Genomic DNA, 15,623 nt, shown 5'->3' on the forward strand with positions numbered 1-15,623 from the left:
TCACTATTAGGGATAGCAAGAGTATTAGTCCAAGCTAACCAAATTCTAAACTTAGGATCTATCCCTCAGCCTATTGCCAGAGGGGCACCAGAAGCAGCTGGTGGCAGGGATCTGCAAGTGTGGAAGGTCACTGGTAGCTTTGCAAGTCTGAGATTCCCTGTTCTGGGGGAGTGGTATGCACATGCAAAAACCAGTGTTTATTTGAAACCTGCCTGTTTACTTCACTGTCATACAAAGCTTTTCATGGTCACTTGGGTTGGAGAAAGCATTTATTTAACTTGTGAAATGCCTGAAGGTCTCGGAGATGAAGAGCTGCAATGCTGCTGGCTATTAATTGGTCCTGGCATTGGCAAATGGTTTGAGAAGAGAGCTGTTAAGTGTAGCTGAGGGGCAGAGCTGGAGTACTGTGGGAGAGTGCTCGGAGGCAGTGTGGTGCAGAGGGAGGCCTGTGGCATAGGGATGTGTGAAAAAGTGCTGTTGTGAAAGAATATTTAATGCAAACGATTGTGGAGCTGTGGTTGGGCTTGAGGTTACAGGTCTGGGTGGGAACATGGTGATAACACCACATCAGCTTGGGGAACTGCTCTTGTAGGTACTTACTGCCCTTTTGCTGGGTTAGTGATTGTGTGTGTCTGTCTGCCATTCTGCTAGACTAGCTCCCTTCAAGTTGTCACCTATGTGACCAAGAGCTCAACCAACTTTTATTTCTTTGTTTCTTATTTCTCCCTGAAGAAAAGAACCAGACAAACACCAGCAGACTCTGTCTCCCTGGTTAGGCATTGGTTTCATGAGATCTCGATACTCTGAGTGCTGTACAAAAAGAAATAGTTCAGTGTTTATGGCAGCAGTGATGCAATGTTCATTCTTCCCAGCTTTGCAATTACACTCCCATAGTCATCTCCCAGACTTGGAACATGGGAGATACTGGGTGGAAAAAATTAGACACATAACTTTCTGCACAAGAGGACTGTTGGCATGGGCCTTGTTTTGAGGTGCTTACAGCAGTGAATGGCTACTGGGATGAGTGGAAAGAGAGGGGATTTGCACGGGATATGAACACGGGTTGACCTAAGTGAGGGCCAGGGTGCACAGGGAGATATGCAATATTAGTGGCAGGGCTGAATATGTAAACATGCTACTGATGTTTTACCAGGTGGCTTTTGTGTAGAAGGGAAGTAACACTGTAATCCTAGTGCCTCCCTGGCTGAGCAGGAGTGAGCACTGAGTGTGCAGGTAGGGGGACAACACCAGCCTCAGCCCCAGGGGTGTGAGAACAGCTTTTGGCTGTGGAGGACATCCCATTTCACTCCCCTGGCAGGACACTCATCCTCCTGTCTCACCACTGCAGACAGACACCCAAGGAAGCATTACTGGCCTGAGTGAAGAGTTAGGACACACAGTGCAAGGGTCCAGAGGAAAGGGGGACCTGCAGAGTCAGCCAGGAGGTAATGAAAATGGAAAAGATGAGTAGGTGGTGTCTGGGGAGAGGGAGTACTGGTTTTCCAGGGCCCTTCCTATGCAAGTGCCAGCACAGCAATCTGTGTTGCAGATGATATTTCCTGGTGCAGGTGCCATTTGAAACAGGTGATGAGAAGATGAGAGGCTGAAAGGGACTGGTCCCGGAAAAGTGGCTTCCTGCCTAAATGGGTGTACCTGCTGATTATCCCAGCAGACCAGCTCAAGTCAATGGGACCCACAGGACTTTTGGCAGGATGATGGTGAAAGAGTTCAGAGTCACAGAAGGATTTTAGCAAATTTTGGTGTGTTCTCTGTATTTCTTTAAGAAGTCTTTTATCATAGAATCAATCATAGAATGGTTTGTGTTGGAAGGGACCTTAAAGATCATCTCATTCTAACCCCCATGCCATGGGCAGGGACACCTCCCACTAGACCAGGTTTCTCAGAGCTCCATCCAACCTGGCCTTGATCACTGCCAGGGATGGGGCATCCACAACTTTCCCTGGGAAACCAGTGCTAGTGCCTCTGCACCGTCTCTTCTTCAAACTGAATAGCCCCAACTTTCCAGCCTGTCTTTGTAGGGGAGGTGGTCTAATCCCCTTACCCATTCCATGGCCTCCTCTGGACTTGTTCCAACATTTACAAGCATGTTGGGGGTGCCGGAACTGTACATGGTTCTACAGGTGAGGACTCATGAGACCAGAGGGGGAGAATCACCCCCTTATGACATAAAGAGACTTTTCTATACTTTCATCCTCTAATCCAGCCTGACAAACTCAAAACGCAGATTCTGCAATAGTTACTGAACTCACTCTTCTGCTTCTCCTCACAAATTTCTATTAACATCACCTTTCCTTTTGCTCAGTACTATTTGTGCTCCTGATGAATGGCTTCTGTCATTACATTTTGTGCATACTTGCATCAGGCTCTGCAGTGATGTCACTCAACACCACCTCTTTCTTTTTGAAGCTTTCTGTCCACTAAAACATTTTATAGAAAGGTGTTGAAGGATTTGTTTCATCTCAGCTCCATTTGTTGTACAGCTCTGCATAACATTGCTTCAGTTGCTTTTTAGTTGTCAGTCTGCACTCATCTGTCCTAACTCAAATGTCTAAAACCTCTCTTTTATCCGGTGATACCATCCCTGTGTTGCATTCAGGATTTTTAATGTTGTTCATGGCTTAATGTTGCTCTCTTCTCTCTGAGATCAGGATAAGGGAAGTGGTGCTTGGACTCTCCTCCTTTATATTCTTCTTCATCTTCCTGCTCCCAGTTGTTGCTGCTCACCTTCATCTCTTCCGTCATTCAGCTCCGAGCTCTTCCCCAGACTGGCTAGCGTAAGTGTCCGTGAGCAACAGTCTGGACTTTCTTTGGTTTTGTTTTCTGTGAGTCTGAACTAATTGAAAACCTTCTGGGTTTTCCATAATTTTAGAAAAATATGGTAAGGAGCCACCACGCTCCCCACAGCAGAGGAAAGTTCTCGGGAGCGTACTGGTAACACAACTTCCCAAAATAGTTAATGCTTCTATCTGGAGGAATGCACAGACCTGTTTAGGTGGCCCACTGCATCGTTGAAGTGTGTCTGAAAAGTGCCTGGAGGGGGTGGTATTCAAATCCAACACCACCAGAAAAACACATGAACGCTGGTGGACGCAGGCCAAAACCTTCACGCAGGCTTCTAATTTTAGGTTCTAACCTTTCCAGTGCCCTGAAGAAGCCTTCAAAATCTCCAAAATCACCGACCTCTTTGGAAAACATTGGCCTAAATGCTTTACAAGTACTTTACGTTGTTAAAAAAAGTATTAACGAAGCTTTATAGGAATGAGTAATCTTTAATAATCGGTTTCAGCTTCTCAGGCAGCAACTGCTTATTTTGAGAGAAATGCTTGGCGCAGCTTGAGAAAGAACAGGCAATGCTCCTGCTAGCAGAGGAATGAAGAGCAATAGGATGTAGTGGCAACTCAAGTATCCTTAATTTCAGACATCCTCGGTGACGTTGGCTTTCAGAACTGGAAGTGCCTGGATGTGACCACATGCATACATGAGCACATTATGAAATGATTGATTGCTCAATGAGTATTTTTAATTAGTATTTTCTTTTTAAATGCTCCATTTACCCTCTTCACACAAGGTATTTTTGCCACGTGCAGTTTTTATTAGAGTAAACATTGTCCCTTCAAGCCAGTTCAGAGGTATCTTGATCCTGTTTTGATTTTTTCCTTCCTCTGACTCATTCCTTTAATCTTGCTTATGTTTTCTCAAGTGAACTCTGCATACTCATATTGACCCCAAGAGTTACAGACTCAAAGGACTGCGGCAGACGAGAGGATATAGCAGATAAGAGATCTATTTTAAGCAAAACATTTTCCCGAGGTCATATACTTCTTAGATTTAATGTCTTTGTAGCAAGTAAGACTTTAGGTTATTAACTTTTTCTATATTCAGTGGGTGAAATAAGTTAATGCAACACACCTGTACTCAATAAGGTGAATTTGCTGCTGATTTTCTCTTTGCTGTTTATGTTGTTTGGAGTCCTTGTTGCTTTTCCAGCCAGAGGATGAGAAATGGACTGAACATTCTCACTTCTAATGCAGTCTATTAGGCAGTTCTGAGTTCTAGCTTGACAGCAAAATGGTTGAAGGTTTCAATTGTTTAAGATCTTTATGAAAACAATTTACATACCAAAATCAGTGGACATTTCCACTTTGTTTTCAGAGCATAGCCTTTTAATTAATAGTTCTAACTGTTTTGCAAAGCTCCAATTTACCTGACCCCAGGGGAAAGCTGAGCCCGTTCAGCCTATGAAAATCTGAGCCTAGTTTGCTCCAGAGGGAGTCGGTCCTGGAGTCCTGAGCACACACTGCTCTTCTCACAGTTTCAGTGACAGAGCACCATCAGCTACTGCCAAGAGCACAAGGCTTTGTACGATCCCCGGGAAGGGCCCAAGGAGAATATCCTGCGGTCAGAGGATTGGAGAGTTTCACCAAAGGTAAAGATATATTATGCCTGGGATTGATATCCAGCATTAAGGAGAGCAAAGTAGGTGGGAGCTAATAAAAGAACTTGTATTTCTCCCTCTCCCTTGGCAGTAGGGGCCAGAGGGGGAGGCCATCCTTCTAGGAAGGAGAACACAGCCAGTTACCTGCCCACGTCAGCTCCACGGCATTGCATAAGGCCTCATTTAGTACCAGGTAATGAACTTAATTTAAGCATGCATGTCCCTGCCCTGGCCTTCCCACTCTGCATTATGGGCTTGCAAGTTTGCTTATGCTAAAGGGCAGAGCAAAAATAAATTCCCATACTCCCAGGCATGTTCCATCGCCTGTATTGGAGCATGGGCCAGTGTCCAAATAGTTTGGATATGAAGTGAATTTGGGCTTCAGGACAGGCTTAGACCTGCTCGTGAAATTGCAGAGTGATGACACCAGGGTCCTGCTTTTATATTTGCAGTTGAGTGGCTGCCACTGCTGCGACCCCCAGCTGTGACAGTGGAGCTTAAAGCTGACCTTGGCTTTCTGTGGTCGGCAGGGACACTCCATGTTGGGTTACTGTTGAAGAGCAACTGGAAATTTGGAATTAGGTGAAGGTGCAGCGCAGGTAGACAAAGATTCTATTTTGGTTTGGGGTTTTTTTGTTTGTTTTTTTTGGTTGGTGGTTTTTTTTTTTTTCATGTAATAGTTTTGGTTTTGGTCTTGTAGTCTGAAGAGCTACCCCAAGCCCCAGCGTTGGTTTTGTTCTGGGAGACGGCTCTTGTTGGGGGACATTCGGTAGGGCTCCCTGGAGCTGCCACACGGGACTGTCACCCTAGAAGGTGCCATCCCAATGCACCGCTGGTTTCGATGCACCTGAAGCTTCTGCCCGCTCACGGACCGGTCGGGTCGGGCGCACCCCGGGGGTGTGTGCTGCCCCCGGCCCCGGCACACCGCGGGATGCGCTCCCCCAGACACACCGGGGGATGGGCTCCCCCAGACACACCGCGGGATGCGCTCCCCCAGACACACCGCGGGATGCGCTCCCCCAGACACACCGGGGGATGGGCTCCCCCAGACACACCGGGGGATGGGCTCCCCCCGGCCCCGGCACACCGCGGGATGCGCTCCCCCAGACACACCGGGGGATGGGCTCCCCCAGACACACCGGGGGATGGGCTCCCCCCGGCCCCGGCACACCGCGGGATGCGCTCCCCCAGACACACCGGGGGATGGGCTCCCCCAGACACACCGGGGGATGGGCTCCCCCCGGCCCCGGCACATCGGGAGTGCGCTGCCCCCGCTCCCGGCAAAGGGAAGGCAGTGGCAAGAACTCGTAGCGACAGAAGCTGCCGCTGCCGCCGGGGCTCTCCCCTCCCCGCCGCTTGTCCCCGGCTCCTCCCGGGACACCGAGCCCCGTTTCCCGGCGCCGTGCACGGGCGGGGCGGCGGGACTACAGCTCCCAGCGCCGCGCCGCGCGGTGACATCATGTGCGGTGGCTCGGAGGTCACATGCCCCGCCGGCCCCTTTGTTTTGAGCGGCGCTGGCAGCGCGAGCGGCGGCGGAGAGGCCCGATCGCTGCACCGCTGCGGATCGCACCCTGCGCTCACACCGAGCGGAACCGACCCGACTCCGGCGGCCGCGGCTCCCGCGGGTGCAGCGCGGCGGGGGCGCTCCCGGCTGTGAGTGCGGGGCCGCGACGGGGGCGCGGGGCTCGGGCGGCGGTCCCGGGAGCCCCCGGGGAGGGCGCGGGGGCTGCTGCGGGACAGCCGGGGCGCGGAGCCGGGGCGCGGGGCCGGACGGCACCGTTATCGCCGCGGCGGGGGCAGCGCGTCCGCGGCTCTGCGGGCAGCGCGGGGCGGCGGTGGCACGGCGGGGAAGGGATGTTGGGTGCGCCGGGACGGCGGCTGTGTGTATGCCCTGTGCGTGTGTTGTGGTTGTTGCCCCCTACGCGCAGCGGGCCCGGCGGGCGGGGCGCTGCGGTGCCGCCCGGCCCGATCCGGTGCCGGCGCTCGGACGGAGCGGGCGGGGGTCGCCGCTGCCCCCGCGCCGCCCGCCAGGTTTCGTAACGCGGGTCTCCCCGGAGCCCCCCGCGGCCGCCGATTGGCCGGGCGGTTGGGGGGAGGCGGGGCCGCGGCCGCCGATTGGCCGGAGCGCGGGAGGGCGGGGCCGGGCGGCCCGGGGTGAAGGTGAGCTGGAGGGCGGGACGGGAGGAGCCATTTTGTGCCGCCGCCTCCAGCCCCTGGGTCCCTCAGTGGGCTCGGTGTCGGGGCCGCGCTGTTCCCTGCAGGAGCGGCTAGAACGCCCCCGCGCTCGGCAGCTCGCCCGGGCTGTGTGCGGACAGGTCCGTTCTCTAGCGCTCCCTGCTCGCTCCTGGCCCCGTGGGTGAGCCGTGCCCGGGCCGCGCTCCTGCCCGGCGGGCACTGCCCGGGGTCGGGTGTGAGGGCATCTGGATGAACCCACCAGCAGGATGGGGCCGTGGCCGGGGCTCGGCTTCTGGTTTAGTTTGTTTTAGCAAAATCGGGAAAGGATTGTGACTTCTCACGGTTTCTTCCCCATACATGAACAATACTACGCAGTGTGCTTTTTTTCCCCTCCTTTCTTCCCCCTCCAGTGGGTGTGTGCCCTTCTCAGGGACTTCTTCACTTACTAAAGGGTAGCTGAAGATTTCTGCACAGTTTAAAGGTGTTCCTTTTCGCCACATGTTTTTGTTTTGATTTTACTTAATAATCATGACTCTCATGTCCAAATCAGTTCCTGGTTTTTTTGCTGGGTGACTTTAGAGGGCATTTAAGGCTTGGTTTTGTGTGTCATTAGCTTGGATTACTCTTGAATTTTGACATTCTTTTTTAGAATCAGAATAGTGCCTTACATTACAATAAAAAACTTCTACAGTGCAGCTAATCCCTTACCATGTCAATCAGTTTGGTAACTGTGAATTTTTGTTTACTAGTTACTCGGTATTCCTGAAGACTTTTTATTTTAGACATGGAAATGCTCAATTTCTCCTGTAAAACAAGAATAATTTTTCTTTTTTAAAAAGTGCTTAAAACTAACAACTTTGGGGTTTTTTTTATATCTCAAAGACAAAAATAAATGTGTTTGTTTTTTGCTGGAGGAAGAGGTTACTCTTTTTTTTTTTTTTCTTCTTCTTCTCTTCCTTTAAAAACAAAAAGAGCACGTGTTGTGGTTTAGCCAGTGAGCTGCAGTCGATACACTTGGAGTTTGTTTTCTCTGACTCTTGCGGTAACCAGCCATCTGAGATGAAGCACGCCTGCAGATCGTGTTACCTGAAATCACGAAATAATTAGGATTGGCCAAACCTGAGTTGCAGGTCCCGTGCCTGGGAATGAAAACACCGTTTCTGTTTGCGGATTTGGCTGTGGTAGCTCGGGGGTGCTGTCTCTGACACTACCCGGGAGCAGCAGACACGGCCTGTCTGGCGGCCCCAGCCGTGCCCTGCAGGGCCGCCCGGCTGCACTGGGGCTGTGCTGGTGGCTCTGCCCTTCCCGGGGCAGTTCCCAGCGCTTCCTTTTCTCCCTCCACAGGCGGTCAGCGGTCCGGCCACGCCAGGGGAGCAGCGGTGGGCACGGGCTGGACGCCACCTCTGCTGGCAGCAGCACAACCCCTGCTCAGCCTCAGGTACTGCCGAAACTACACCCCGAGGGTGAGCTTTGAGGGCAGGGCTCGGGCACAGCTGATGATGAGGTGTTACCGAAGGGCCTCGCCCCAACAGTGTGTTTCCTCTGTTGCTTTCTGTCAGTTCTGCTGGTGGGGCAGAGGAGCTCTGTGACACACAGAACCAGCTGCCAGCTGTTGGCAGAGCTGTCGGTGAGGGAGAGGGGTAAAATACATGAGGATGTTGTGTGGAGGAAGGAGAAGTTTAGTGCATCATGAAAGTAATTTACATAGGAGGATTTACTGCTGGAAGGTGTCAGGGCAAACATGTTATAGACCTCTTTTACCAGCCTCTGAAGGGGCTCTTAGGCTGTTTCTGAGGAACATCTTGTACAGAAAGACCTACAGACAGTATAGGTAAAAGAAATAAAGGAACTTGAACTTCTGGTGAACCCAGCTTAATTCAGAGATATGTGTATGTGCAGGTAGCAACCATGTTAGAGCCATGGCTGTGTTTGTAAAGCATTTTTAAAACCTGTTGACTGGAAGTGTGATCTGTGTTTTTCTTTCCAGTTTTTTGAATGGGCAGACTCTGATTTAACAGACTTAAGGTCTGTCCTTGCTGACCCTTGTTCAGACAAGCAATCCAATACATTTTGCATTGTTTTTTCTTTTTGATCTAATAATTCCCAGTACTTGCCTTTCGGAAAAATGCATTTGTTTTTTGTTTTGTTTAAACTTGTTAAAGAGATCCAAGTGTTAAATTCTGTAAATCATTGGTGCTTTATAATGCAGAGTCTGTAGGCAGGTAGGGTACCTCTGTATACAGGGAAGGTGCAGACAAGGATATCTCCCCTCGTTTTGCCCTTTGCTCACTAACCAGCTCAACCTCAGGCGCAGGTTCCCCTCTGCTTTTCCCAGTTTGGGGCAGGCAGCTGCAAGGTGACATTTTAAAACTGCCACAGCAAGATTTGCAGGAAGGCCACACATATGTGTGATAGAGCTGAACATGTGACACTGTTGCTGATAGGCCTGTGAAATTGCTTTGCTGAAGCCACCTCAGAAGTGATTAGCTGCACAGAGATTGAAGGATAGTACGTTCAAAGGCAGTAAGTTCTGCAATGGAGTGGATTTCTTTTCTAGTGTCTTATTTGTAAATGTACAATATTTACCCCCTTGATTAGTTTGTATTTCGTGGATTATTTTTTATTCCCCCATTTCTTTAAACCATTAGGACATTAAGAAAAATGAATCGTTTACTGACCACTAATTCTGTGTTCTTCCAAGCATAAAGAAGACATTGGTTCCTTCAATGTGCAGTCCTAACCTAGAGCTCTTGTTTCCCCTTATTAGCCATTGCATAATACAGTACTGTCTTAAGTCTTAACTTCTCACATAATGCGAAAGATTTAATCTCGAAGGTTTTGTTACTTAGTTGCTGTGTTTTCCCCTTTCATGCAGTGGGTCAGGGTCTTGTTTGAGGTTTCAGGCTAACTTTGCTTTGGAAAAGCTCCATTTTGTGAAATTCTTCTGATTTAAATCTGTGATGCTGGAATCAAGCCTTTAGGGTTTATATTCATATTTTCATTGTTATATTTCCCTTTTCTGCTGCTGATCCATTGTTTCTGCCAACTTTCTTGTGCTAGTAGTGTGCAGTTAGTTGCAGATGAGATTCAGTGTAAGGGATAGGGGTGTTAGCAACATTGCTGGTGAGGTGCTGCTGGTGGTGGTTGGTTTTGTTTTGTATCCAGCCTGCGTCACTACTGAGTAAAATCATTGTGCAATACATGGGATAGAGTATCAGCTACAGATCAGACTGTCTATTTATGTCTCGTTAAAGTCTCTCTGAAGCAATCAGTTATTAGATAGGCTCATTGCAACAGTGTTTTTCGGGCATCAGAACGACAACTGGCCCTATTTTAAGTCAAATTAAAATTTTGTAGGGTGAATGAGCCATACCAAGAATCTACCTTGTAAATTTGTGTAAAAAATTTTATAGGGAAAATGATAGTTTTTAGAGCCTGTGTAATAGCCAATAAAGACCAAAGGAGAGATAATTTGCTTATCAAATTATATTTGCAACATTGTAATTACGAGTTGCGATAAACAAAGTCCCAAGTTTCTATAAGTTCCAAATAATAATTTCATTTGGTGTTTGTCTTGACTACCTCATGCATATTGATTGTATCATATACCTGTATATTCTGTGAATTTTTGGCAAAATGTTTAATGAGAAGTTTTCTCATAACTGAAGCTGAGAGTTATCTCTACAACTAGTCATAGTTCATGTATTCTTAGATGAACAGGCGCCTAAAGATTTAAAGTTCCATTATATTTACAGCTAAGGTTAAAAGAGCTATCTCTGCAGCCAGTCCTAATTCATGTACTCTTGGACGAGTAGGCGCCTAAAGACTTAAAGTTGTACTATATTTCATCCTTAGGATAGTGAGAAGGTTTAGGCCTTTTGACCTTGAGAGGGTCTGTTTTGTTTCATTGTGGGGGTGTAGTTAAGTTTTAGAATCTATTTAGTCTGTTTTTAATGTAGTCACCCATTTGCTTCACGAATCACAATTATTTATATATATCACACAAACCATAATGTTATGTTACCATAATTAGTGATATTTTGTTATGTTATGTAAGAAGAAAAAGAACTGAAAAAGAGAACAGAACTCTCTTCCAGTGGCAAGACAGCACATGCGCAGAAAAAGCTGACTACATCAAAAGGATGAAGTGAACAGAGCCGAGCTTGTCTCCTAGCAACAAGATACGCATGCGTAAAGCCTCTTGGCAACAAGAACAGAGCCTGCGCAGATAAACCTGATGAACAAAGGAGGGGATTTTAAAGGAGATAAGCAGCTCCAAACCTATAAAAGGCAGACTGAAAATTATTGAAGTGTGCCTTAGATGAGCAAGGAAAGCTCACTAAGACACCCAGCGCTGTTTTGCTTATTTGATTTTTATATAAATCTATAATAAAACTTTTTACTACGATATTTGAGCCTAGTGCCGATTTTACTTATAACAATTTTGGTGCCGTGACTCGGATCAGGGTTCCTGGGCGGCGGAACTGCTACCCGGGACGGGTACCCCCGTCCTTGTTTTTTGGACGGTCCTGGGGAGAGGTTCCGCAGCACAGACTCTGAAATTCCGACCGAGAAGATTTAGAAAAAGCAAATAAGCAAATAAAATTACTGCAGTTCCCTGTAATTCTTATGCATAAGCCCGGGCGAAGACTAACTCCAGGAAAAAGTGAGTAGTGAAACCTCTTCAGTCGGGAGGGACCGTTCGACAAGAGTTCAACGGAGACTTACTCCGGGGGGAGTAAGTGTTTTACTCCAAGAGAGAGTAAAAGTACCAGGTGCCGCTCGGTTTGGGAAGGGACCGTCCAGCGAGGAGTTGGATGAAGACTTATCCAGGAGAGGTAAGTATTTGCGTACCCCTCTCGGTGGGGAGGGAATCCCGGAGTGCGAGGGATTGAGAAGTCCAGCAGGACAAGTGATTGAGACCTCCCGGTAGTGCAGTTCTGGTATTTCCAGAAGAGACAAATCACGAAAGGAGGGAAGCGACTGAGGTGAATTTGTGTGTGAAAGCATTCTGGAAGATGGGACAGAAGAAAAGTAAATCTTCTACTCCCATGGGTGGCTGTGAATTAGTGCAGGACAGCCCTAAGAGTGAAGAAAAACCCAAAGGGAGGGGTGAAATGGGGGATCATAAGGAGAAGCTGCAAGATACCCCACAGGAGAAGAAAAAACTAGAGAATGAGTTTGTGGTGGGGTTACCAACTATACCCCCGGATAGTCCTTTAGGAGTTATGATCAAGTATTGGAATGATTATCCCTCTAGAGAAGGAAAATCGAGGGAGAAGATGGTGCATTATTGTATGGAAGTATGGGGAGGAAAGCAAATCAGACAGGATTATTTGTTTTGGCCGGTGTATGGTTCATTTGAAGATTGGATATGTCAGGCTTTGAATTTGTATGTGAATGGCAAAAGACCATTTTGTGCAGAGGAATGTGAGTATGCTAGCCTATGGATAGAAGTGGATACTAGAATCTCTCTCTCCCCGTTAAGTGAAGAGAAAGGACAGAAGACGGCTTATGACCTAAAAGAGTTTCAAAAAATACCCCCCCCATATGTCCTGCCTTGGCCTATGCCCAGGGGGTCACCTCCGTATGGTGCTGTAATTCAGAATGATCACAAGAGTGTATTCACTCCCACAGCTCCAGCAAAATCATCCCTCTCCCCTATTGAAACTGAGGGAGCCACCCTGTCAGTGGCTGCTGGAGTGAGAAATCAGCAAACACCCTATCCACCCCCCCCTCAGGAAGCGCAGCAGTCAGCAGCTCCTGAAACACAGAGTCCTAACATAATATCCCCAATGACTCCACAGTCCATGCAAACAGAGCATTGTTCTTCAGGAATAGTCTCTTTATCCACGAACACGTCACAGTTGTACCCCTTAAGAGAGACTACAATGGGGGGAGGAAGAAATCAAGGGGATAGGATAGGGTTTATATCAGTTCCCTTGAATTCAGGAGATGTTAGAGCATTTAAGAAAGAGATGGGAAATCTCTTAGAGGATCCTTTGGGAGTGGCTGAGAGGTTTGACCAGTTTTTAGGTCCTAATATATATACTTGGGAGGAAATACAGTCAATTTTAGGAATATTATTTACTGTGGAAGAACGGGGAATGATTAGAAAAGCGGGAATGAAAGGTTGGGATCAAAGGCACCGGCAGGGTCCAGCTGCAGATGTTAAATGGCCTTTAGAAAACCCTAATTGGAACCATAATGAGCCAAATCATAGAAGAAATATGAATGATCTGAGAGAAATAATTGTCGAGGGGATAAAGGAATCTGTCCCTAGAGGGCAGAATGTTACAAAGGCTTTCAGTGAATATCAAAGGAAAGAGGAAAGCCCAACTGAATGGTTAGAGAGACTTAGAAGGACTTTCCAGCTTTATTCTGGTATGGATCCAGGTGATGGAATGGGACAGCAAGTGCTTAAGATGCGGTTTGTGAGTGGAGCATGGGCAGATATTAAAAAGAAGCTGGAAGACATAGATGATTGGCAGTGTAAGGAAATGGATGAATTGTTGAGGATTGCGCAGAAAGTATATGTGCGGAGGGAGGAAGAGAGTCAAAAGGAACGAGAGGAGAGACAGGAAAAATTACAGAAGAGAGAGGAAGAAAGGCAGAAAAGACAAGAAGAAATGCAGAGGAAGCAGACAAGAATTTTAGTGGCAGCTATAAAAGGAGGACAAAGAGGGGATAGAGAACGGAGACGGAAGACCCCTTGTGGACCTAATAAACGTGAACCCTTTAGAGAACGTGTGCAGTTAGACTTAAGTGAAATAGAGTGTTACTACTGTGGGCAGAAAGGACACATAAAAAGAAATTGCAGGAAGAGATTGCAAGATGAACAGATTTACCAAGAGGAATAGGGGAGTCAGGGGCTCTATTTGCTGGGGACCCAGAAGAATACAGAGCCCTTGATAAAACTTAAAATAGGTCCCCAGCAACAAGAACTTGAGTTCCTAGTGGATTCAGGGGCAGAAAGATCGACAGTTCAAAAGTTACCTTGGGGTTGCACGACTTCCTCAGACACAATCCAAGTTGTAGGGGCCAAGGGAGAACCATTTAAGGTGCCCCTCATAAAAGATGTGGAAATAGAAGCCCAGAATAAATATGCATTAGGAACATTTCTATTAGTTCCTGAGGCTGAGTATAATCTGTTAGGGAGAGATTTAATAATAGAATTGGGAATAAATTTAGAAGTGAAAGATCAAAAATTACAAGTCCAAATATATGCCCTTACGGCGGAGGACGAAAAAAAAATAAATCCTGAGGTGTGGTTTACTCCTGATTCTGTGGGAAAGCTAGATATAAAACCATTTGAGGTCTCAATTCGAAATCCAGAAGAACCAATAAGAGTGAAACAATATCCCATCCCATATAAAGGAAGAGTTGGACTTAAACCGACCATAGAAAGACTTTTAACACAAGGATTATTAGAACCATGTAAGTCACCTCATAATACTCCCATTTTGCCGGTAAGGAAATCTGACGGATCATATCGTCTGGTGCAGGATTTAAGGGAAGTAAACAAACGGACAATTACCCGGTACCCTGTAGTCGCTAATCCTTATACTTTACTAAACCAACTCTCACCTGACCATAAGTGGTATAGTGTGATCGACCTGAAAGATGCATTTTGGACTTGTCCTCTGAAAGAAGAGAGTAGAGACTATTTTGCTTTTGAATGGGAAGATCCTGACTCACATAGGAAACAACAACTTAGATGGACTGTTCTACCTCAGGGATTTACAGAATCCCCTAATTTGTTTGGACAAGCCTTAGGACAATTATTAGAGTCTTTTGAACCTCGCCAGGGTACGGTTTTGATTCAATATGTTGATGATTTGTTAGTTGCCGGAGAAAAGTTAGAAGATGTCAGAGATGAAAGCATTAGACTTCTGAATTTCTTAAGTTTAAAAGGTTTGAAAGTGTCAAAGTCCAAATTGCAATTTACAGAGGAAGAAGTTAAGTATTTAGGACATTGGTTGAGCAAGGGACATAAGAAATTAGATCCTGATCGAGTAAATGGAATTCTGTCACTATCTGTACCCAGGAGCAAAAGACAGGTTAGACAACTTCTGGGCCTATTTGGGTATTGTAGGCAATGGATTGAAAATTACAGTAGTAAAGTCAAATTTTTGTATGAAAAATTAACCAAGGAGGGGCTAGTAAAGTGGAGTGATGAGGATGAACAGCACTTAGAAAAATTGAAGGAGGATTTAGTAAATGCACCTGTGTTAAGTCTGCCAGACAATCGGAAACCTTTTTATCTATTTGTAAATACAGAAAATGGTACAGCATATGGAGTCCTAACCCAGACCTGGGCCGGACAGAGGAAACCGGTAGGGTACTATTCAAAATTGCTGGATCCAGTAAGTAGAGGTTGGCCCACCTGTTTGCAATGTGTAGTTGCTACAGCTCTGTTAGTTGAAGAAGCTATAAAGGTGACTTTTGGAGGAAAATTAAAAGTATTTACTCCCCATAATATAAGAGGAGTATTACAACAGAGGGCTGAGAAATGGTTGACTGATAGTCGACTATTAAAATATGAAAGTATCCTATTGCACTCCCCGGATCTGGAGTTAGAGATGACACATGTGCAAAATCCAGCTCAATTTTTATATGGAGAACCTAAAGAAGATCTAGGACATGACTGTTTACAGGTAATAAATCTTCAAACAAAGATTAGGGAGGATTTAGAAGAAGAAGAACTGAGTTCGGGAGAGAAAATATACATCGATGGTTCTTCTAGGGTGGTTAATGGGAATCGAAAGTCAGGATATGCAGTGATAGATGGAGAAAATTTTCAGGTCAGAGAATCTGGACCCTTAGATAAGACATGGTCAGCCCAAGCTTGTGAGTTATATGCACTGTTGAGAGCGTTACAATTATTAGATGGAAAAGCAGGCACTATCTTCACAGACTCTAAGTATGCATTTGGAGTAGTTCACACCTTCGGCAAGATATGGGAAGAGAGAGGATTGATTAATACCCAGGG

General features: G+C 46.8%; 1 protein-coding gene across 7 annotated transcripts in view; it reads left to right on the top strand.

Moving 5' to 3' along the window:
• The first annotated feature begins 4,350 nt into the window (after positions 1-4,350).
• The window catches only part of KLHL24 (kelch like family member 24), a 33,869-nt gene continuing 22,596 nt past the window's right edge, over positions 4,351-15,623 (top strand). The window contains exons 1-3 of one of the 7 annotated variants that reach the window (XM_051781548.1): positions 4,351-4,447; positions 4,548-4,649; positions 7,976-8,069. The gene's annotated coding sequence lies outside the window, so the exon portion shown is untranslated. Of the gene's footprint in view, positions 4,448-4,547; positions 4,650-4,908; positions 5,056-5,944; positions 6,110-7,975; positions 8,070-15,623 lie in introns of those variants that run through there. The other 6 variants (XM_051781550.1, XM_051781554.1, XM_051781549.1 and 3 more) reach the window with 6 other exon arrangements.

Source organism: Manacus candei, unplaced genomic scaffold, assembly GCF_025592945.1.
Source record: "Manacus candei isolate 608988 ecotype Guabito, Panama unplaced genomic scaffold, ASM2559294v1 h1tg000015l, whole genome shotgun sequence".
Classification (NCBI taxonomy): Eukaryota; Metazoa; Chordata; class Aves; order Passeriformes; family Pipridae; genus Manacus; species Manacus candei.